Source organism: Culex pipiens, chromosome 1 (assembly GCF_016801865.2).
Source record: "Culex pipiens pallens isolate TS chromosome 1, TS_CPP_V2, whole genome shotgun sequence".
In the NCBI taxonomy this organism is placed as follows: domain Eukaryota; kingdom Metazoa; phylum Arthropoda; class Insecta; order Diptera; family Culicidae; genus Culex; species Culex pipiens.
Window position 1 is genome coordinate 66,428,180 of NC_068937.1, and position 7,126 is coordinate 66,435,305.

Below are 7,126 nucleotides of genomic sequence, written 5' to 3' on the forward strand. Positions count from 1 at the left end.
TTTGTTGAGAACATTATGCTCGTTTAACTCGCCGCCGCCGCATGTGCTCGCTTAGTTTGGCATTTTTTGCCGCATGCTGGGAGGACATGGAGCTCTCGAAGGCGCGCTTGGCCCGCGTTTGTTCAACTTTGGGATGACGCGGCCAATTCACTGCACCGAAGTTAGGTGGTCACTCTCTGGTCGCCTAGCCTTGTCTTCAGGTAACAATTGTAACCACTCGTTACAAGTCCTTCATTCTTCAACATCAATAAACCAAAAATAAATGCGAACGTTCACGATTCTTAGCTATGGGGTTAGTAGGGTATTAGGGAATAAATAAATAAATGTAATTTAGTTAGTAGGGTTAGTAAAAAGGGGAAATTAATAAATAAAAACACAACTTGTTAACACACTATAACAACACACAAACTGTGGGACAAACCAACAACCAGCGACAGTATTGTCTTCGTCTTAAAACATCGCAAAGGGGGTGGTAGACAACGCCCAAAAGTGATGGGTGTCACGTGACGTAATGTCGTGTCACCGACCAAAAGGCTTGAAGGGACGAGAATTAGACCGCCAACGGTCATATTCTCCCAGGCAAGTGAGCGATCGATTCCGTTAGAAAAAGTAGAGCGAAGGACTAGAAGTGAAAGTGGTGGAAATTTGTGCGAGTGCACCTCCAGTCGTTCAGGTATGTTCTAAACCCCGTATTCGGCTATGCGGAAGGACGACTTAAGCTAAACTACCCTACCTAGTAGTACGGCTAAAAAAATTAATCACTTCTCCCCATTGTCCTCCAGGACCTTTTGTCCTTTGGCGTAAACGCCATTTTGCGAGTTAAGCACGCCGCTTGACCGCCAGATCGCTCGCTCTTCGGCCCAGTTTGCGTAAGCGCGGAGGAGCCGGCTTACTGCGTCTAATCGTCAAAGATCATCAGTTGCTCTGGTCCGTGGACCATAATTTCCAAGGAGCACGCTCGGGCCCTCGTGGCTCTCATCCCAAAGGAGCGTAAATTCCCCCAATCGGTTTGGTCAACGTGGGCAGGTCCCCGATCGGCCGATCCAGTCAAGGAGGGAAGGCCTGGTCCCTAAGCCGTGCTCTACCTACCATCCACCCCCACCACGTCGAGAACCAGCACCGGTGCTTCAGCAGCGAACGCGAGCGCTCGCGACCAGCGGACTGGCTGAGTAGCAGATCGTCGTCGTCAGCGGAAAGGCAGCGGTACGTACCGAGTCCCCCACACACACATACACTCACAAATATACACTTTTGAACCGACTTAAATTCTTTAAATAAATTTCCCTTTCCGTCTCCCAAAAGAGGAGTTTTCATTCAACCCGTAACTCAAGAAAAGTGAAGTTCCCAAAGTTAAGTTCGCGTATCTCCTCGTTGGTGACTAGCGCAGCCGACCCTGCTATTACCGTGAGTCTGTGCTGTGACTAGCTAACCGTTGGCAAAAACTAATGTGGGTAAGTCCTAAATAGTTTCACAATCTTTGGGATGGATGACGTAGACGTAGGTTTTCCTCCAGTTCCCGCTTGGAACCACAATCAGCGGGTTGTTCAACGGTGGCTTCTTTCGGGACTTTTCATCGAGTTTGTCCATACAGGGGATTTTCTGGAAGATAATTAAGTTGACCTTGTTAATTCCGCCGCTCTCCTTTTTTCGCGGAAGACGAGCTGCCTGTCTGCTGAAAGAACAGTCGAGCGATTAAAGAGGAGCAATTTGTACTGTTGATTAGGATTGACGCGGTCACCCGGGGTGGTTCCGGTGGTGGTGCTGGTAGCGTGGCCGATCTACGCCATCCGGGCCCCTCTTCAACTCGTACTCGAATCCTGGTGCGACGTGGAGATCACCAGCCGCGTCGTATCTCCAAAAATCCTTTCGATCAACATGAAAAAGCTTCTCCGGAGTCTTCGGTTCCGCCAAGCCATCCAATCCTCTTCCAATCACGCCCAACTCCTCCCCGGAATGAATTACGGGCATCTGCTGTAGCAACTGACGAAGATCCCGCGTCCTCCAGGTCAACTCGGCGCCAGCTGAAATGACAGAGAGAAGATGTACGTTTTTTATCCGCATTAACCGATTAATCGACCCTTTGAAAGAGGTTAAAAATTTCAACCAAAACTCACCGTTGGTACTGCCCAGCGAAAGTTCGCTCAGTAGATTCTGGTACTTTCCGATCGGTCCGGGATGATACTGAACTGGTTCGACGAGGATAGCTTGCTTCTCGACGCTGCCAATTGATGGTTCTGCGATGGTGGAATCGCCAGGGTCAATCAAATTGTCTCCCGCGGCCACTTCCGCATGTTCCGCATGTGACTTTGGTAGGACGACTGAAGCAGATCAGAACCAAAGCTGAATACGTGCTGATTTCGAGATGCCAACGCGTCGAACATTGACGGTGGTGGCGCCGCGAACTTCCCATCTTCGGTGGTGATGATTGTGCGAGTTCATCATACTATCATAGTCTTCAGAGTTGTTTTATCTAATTGATCGAATCTGGGACGAGGTGTTGCATACGTCGAGCCCGCTAGGCTGTTGACTCCCCCATTGGATGCGAGAGAAGACTGCTGTTATTGTTGTTGCTGCTGCTGCTGCAGACTGGTATGCGAACTTCCGGAAGGTGTTGTCGTCGGGTTGCTTGATGCTTTGGAGCTGATCGGCGATGATTCGGCATTTCCTCGGTAACCTGATTCCTTCAAGGCATCCCCCTGAGAGGAGAAAAAAACAAACGTTCAACTCATGAATCTAAACCTAACATCTAATTCATCCTACCTGCAGCGGTTCGTTCGTCGATCAAAAATGCTCCAGCAACGCCATGTGATCCGTCGGGTATGTGTTCGTGAACCCGACCTCTTTCGTCCGCGTCTCGGACTTGCGATGGCTGATAGTGGTTGTTCTGCCCTCCACCAACCACACCGGTAACAAGGTGACCACGGTGATGATTCTGGGTGCCACGCCGTTAAACAGCGGGTATGAATGTGCCTGAAGGTTGTTGTTGATCTTGTACTGCAGCTTGTTGGTGATAGCTTGGCTGTTGCCGCTAAAGAGAAAGAAGCGATTGTAGTTGGTATTCCGCTGTCGGTTGGACCGGCGCAGCTGGTTGATATTATCACTGCCGCGGAAGAAGTGAGCGCGGTTTTTAGCAGTCTGATCTGATCAGAGCCGGTTAAGTTGGTGTGAAGGTTGAGCCACCGCGGTCATCGACACCGGGGGCGAAAGTAGCTTGCTTACTGAACGCTTGAAGCAGTGATGTTGGCATTGGAGGCTCATCGTGGTTGGACCTGGCGAGGACTGCGTTGACATGGTGTTACCGGCCGTTGGCATCTTCGATGATGAAGAGAAGTTGCCAAACGATGTTGGCAGACCCTTGGCTGTAACATTTGAATCGGAGCGCAACAGTGGGTGCACTGCCTGGCGTAATCGAGCTGCTCACACTAGACATCGCAGCTAGAGGTCGCAGCTGGCAAGGGTTGCAGCAATCTAGAATGCAAAAAAACCAAGAAAAAGTTTATTCCCCACCTTCGTCTGGTTTTGCAGTCTAGGGCGTCCAATTTTCCCGGGAAACGGGAAAAATATTTTTGGAATCCCGGGAATTCCCGGGATCCCGGGAAATTTGTTAATCAGTAATAAAATTTATGTTTCATTATATTTTTGTTATGTTTTCAAGCTTAAAATCATAGAATTAGCTTAATAATATCAAATGGTTATAATCCTCACTTCAATCTAAACAAAGACGACAGTTTTAAAATAGCCTAAAAGATTTTTTTTTGTCTTTGTGGTGTTTAGGATTTTATATCAACTACTATTTTTAATTCCAGTATGATGATTTTTTTTTTGATTTGCGAATCAAATTACATAATTCTTGAGTTTTTTTTTTAAAAGGTCCAATAAGCTTTTGTCTTCCATATGTTTATAGGACCTATTCAAAAAAACTCTGGAATTCTTTTATATTTTTTTTCTTTTATATATATTTTCATATGACATGACTAAAACAGCTTAAAAAATTTATTTTGTATCTGAAAAACAAAAAAACGACAATAAATAATAAGATACCAGTCCAGAATTACAGTCTAAATAGGTACAGGAGATTTTAGAGCAATACATTTGGAAGTACAAATTGTTTTGTTCTGTACCTGTTTCAACCGAAGTCACCCAAAACGTCATGCAATTATTTTTTTGCTTTAATAGCTGTCTTTATTTCACGGAAAGGGGATCCATCGCCAAATCGCGATAAAGTTCGCTAAAACTAGCGAAAAATGTCGCTAATTTCTCAGCCTGCACAAAAATGACCTAGAATCGCTAATTTTTTTCGCTGGTTTGGAAACCGATGAAATTCTACCAAACCAGTGAAAAAAAAACACTGGTTTGGTAAAAAATGTCGCTGTTTGGGGGATCAGTTTTGCTAGAATCAGAAAATTTTCTCGCTGGTTTGGAAAAAGCGGCAGGGCACCAAAATCAACCAGGAGATTATTGTACTGGTTTTGGGAAACAATTCGCTGGTCCAGCGGATTTCTTCACTGGACCAGTGTTCTTTTACGCTGGATCAGCGTTTTATATCGCTGACGTCCGGGTTTTTTTTCCGGCGGCAGCAGCTCGTACCAAAATCAACCAGTAGATTATTGTGCTGGTTTTGGGAAACAATTCGCTGGTCCAGCGGATTTTTTCACTGAACTGGTGTTCTTTTACGCTGGATCAGCGTTTTCTATCGCTGACGTCCGGGTTTTTTTTTCCGGCGGCAGCAGCTCGTACCAAAACCAACCAGGAGATTATTCTACTGGTTTCGGCGAAAAATCCGCTGGTTCAGCGAATGTTTCCACTCGAAATCTAGTTGGTAACTGCAAATTTGCGGAAACAGCGCGAAACCTTTCCTATTTAATATATTTATAGAGTCAATTGTGAATAGGTTTTGTATACCGTCATCAGGGGTGACATTAGGTCTGGGGTGAGATTGGGTAATACAAAAATGCTGAACATTTTGACTTAATACGTCATCGACTGACCGAGTGAAAATGAGCGAAGATCAGCTTGACGGTGATCTTGTCGCTGACCAGAGGAAGTTGCCTACATTTTGGGAGCTCACCTGTATGGTCAATTATGCTTGCTTGAAAACATCCTCACGCGAACCTACCGCTCGCGTTGATCATCTCGGGAATCACGCACTCGCTCGTGGTCACCAAGATGAAGTCCGCTTTGCTATCGAACTGATAAACTGCTACAGCTTCGTGCAGGCTGCAGGTCACAGTCGAAGGTCCCGTTTGTTTGATGTCTTTTCTTGGCTGTTTGTCGATTCTGCTGCATTCGGTTGGTCTTGGCAGCAAACTGTAAAGGAATTATATTTTTGAAGCATTACGGCAAAACAACTGTTCCGAAATTGTACCAATTTTAGTCACCAACGGTGAAGGCGCAGAACCGTCGAACAAAAACTCTGGCTTGCGGCGTTTACTATTTGCGACAAATTGGCGGTGCTATTCCTGGACACACTGCCGGGAAATACAGCGAACGTAACCCACAAGAGAACTGCAACAATAACATTTCCCTCGCACCAACGGCAATTTCCCAATCCAGGTTATTACTAGCGGAAATCCTCGTTTCATGGTATTTTCTTCCGGCTGCCATTTCAGCTTCGGTACTTGAAGCTAAGCTTAGGACTCTCGCTGGTTGCGGCTCAAGGCCTGGTCAGAATGGCCCGTGGCGTGCGATAAAACAGATGGAATTAGGGCTCCAGCCGAACAGCGCGTGGTGCTTCAAATCCTAGAAATTGAATTCAGCTAACTGTTATGAATGCTAAATAAGAAATTAATACGATTTAATTTCTGCTTACCAATAACGACAGCACCAGCTACGGCAATAATTCCGACGAGGTGAAAGCCGGTTCTCCTGCTAACCAGCATCTGCATCCGATGACGACATCCGGCATGAAATTATCTTGCTGGCAACTAAAAAGACGTGGCTCACTTCAGGCAAACTATTTTGTTGTTGAAAGACGAAAAAATTGCGCGATCGCAGCAGGCGAACAAAATCAAAACAAATACATAAATATATACACGATGCGAGGGTTTGAGCTTAAATCGGCTAAAATCTTACACTGTTAAACAATATTACCTTATTGAAAATGGTATAAAACCTAACACGCTGAATATGGTCCAAAAGTTCGTTCACGCAGAAAATTAAGGCATATTTGAATCAACAAAACGTTTTCTTCATTTGAAAACCATGAATTTTTTTAATCAACGCTAAAAGTCAAAGCAACTTTCCTTGACTTGATAAAAAAGTTGTGAACTAACAGGTTTTCGTCATAAATAAACGCACAAATTATAAAACAACAAAAGTCTTTTTTAAGATCTAATAAACAAAATTTAATTTATTTTGCTTCTCGGGTGTATTTAAAAACCCCTGACTCAAGGCACTATCAACCACCCAAAAATCAAAAAAAAATTACTTATGGAACACTTCCATTCGAAAAGTTTTTTGTTTTTTACAATGTATTCCTTATGGGAGAACAGTCATTTCTGCCACTCGAATCCGGTGCTCCACTTAAATCACATAGGGTATAATGTCATCTTTCAAAATGTCATTCAAATGATAAAAATAAACTTTATCCTTATTAACAATAATATCAGCAATTTAAGCTTAATTGGGTACTAAAGCCCTATGTAAATTTTAAAGTACAACGGTAAAAAACACGATTAAAAACCATTTCTGATCACTTTTTTCATTTTTATGCAAAAAAAGTTATTGACAAGACAACATTTTTTCGATGGATCAACTATGGTCCCCTTGGAACGAGCTGTCAAGTAGGACCTTTTCTGTCAAGAAGGACCGCGAGGTTAATTTTTCAAAATTGATTTAAAAATCCATTTTAAACTCTTTGTGGTCGTACAAAAGGGTTATTGTACTCAAAAAAATAAGCTTTATCGTTGTAAACAATAATATCAGCAATCTAAGCTTCATTTTAGGACCCAATTATAGGACCCAATTCGATGCCAACTGCTGATTGACGTGTAGTTAAAGAAAACTTCAAAATAGTCAAATGCAGACTGATCACTTTAATAAGTGCAAAATGCAGTTTTGTTTCTTCTTAATGGTTTTTTTTTAATTTTTGCTTTTTTTTTGCTTTATGGTTTTAAACTTCAATCGT

At 43.7% G+C, this 7,126-nt stretch overlaps 1 protein-coding gene and 1 long non-coding RNA gene across 7 annotated transcripts in view; both read right to left on the bottom strand.

The window, feature by feature from the left end:
* Positions 1 to 7,126, bottom strand: part of LOC120427827 (dynamin) — a 143,129-nt gene that overhangs the window by 26,413 nt on the left and 109,590 nt on the right. The window lies entirely within an intron of this gene.
* LOC120427831 (uncharacterized) lies at positions 1,514 to 7,092 on the bottom strand. 4 transcript variants are annotated; one of them, XR_005606975.2, is made up of 5 exons: positions 5,810 to 7,089; positions 5,366 to 5,739; positions 2,761 to 5,307; positions 2,115 to 2,696; positions 1,514 to 2,021 (listed from the first exon to the last, which is right to left on the bottom strand). It is a non-coding gene; the product is annotated as an uncharacterized LOC120427831 (long non-coding RNA). The 4 variants fall into 4 exon arrangements; XR_008211911.1 differs by having other exon boundaries at positions 2,115 to 3,028; positions 3,220 to 5,307; positions 5,810 to 7,087; XR_008211912.1 differs by having other exon boundaries at positions 2,115 to 5,307; positions 5,366 to 5,760; positions 5,810 to 7,092.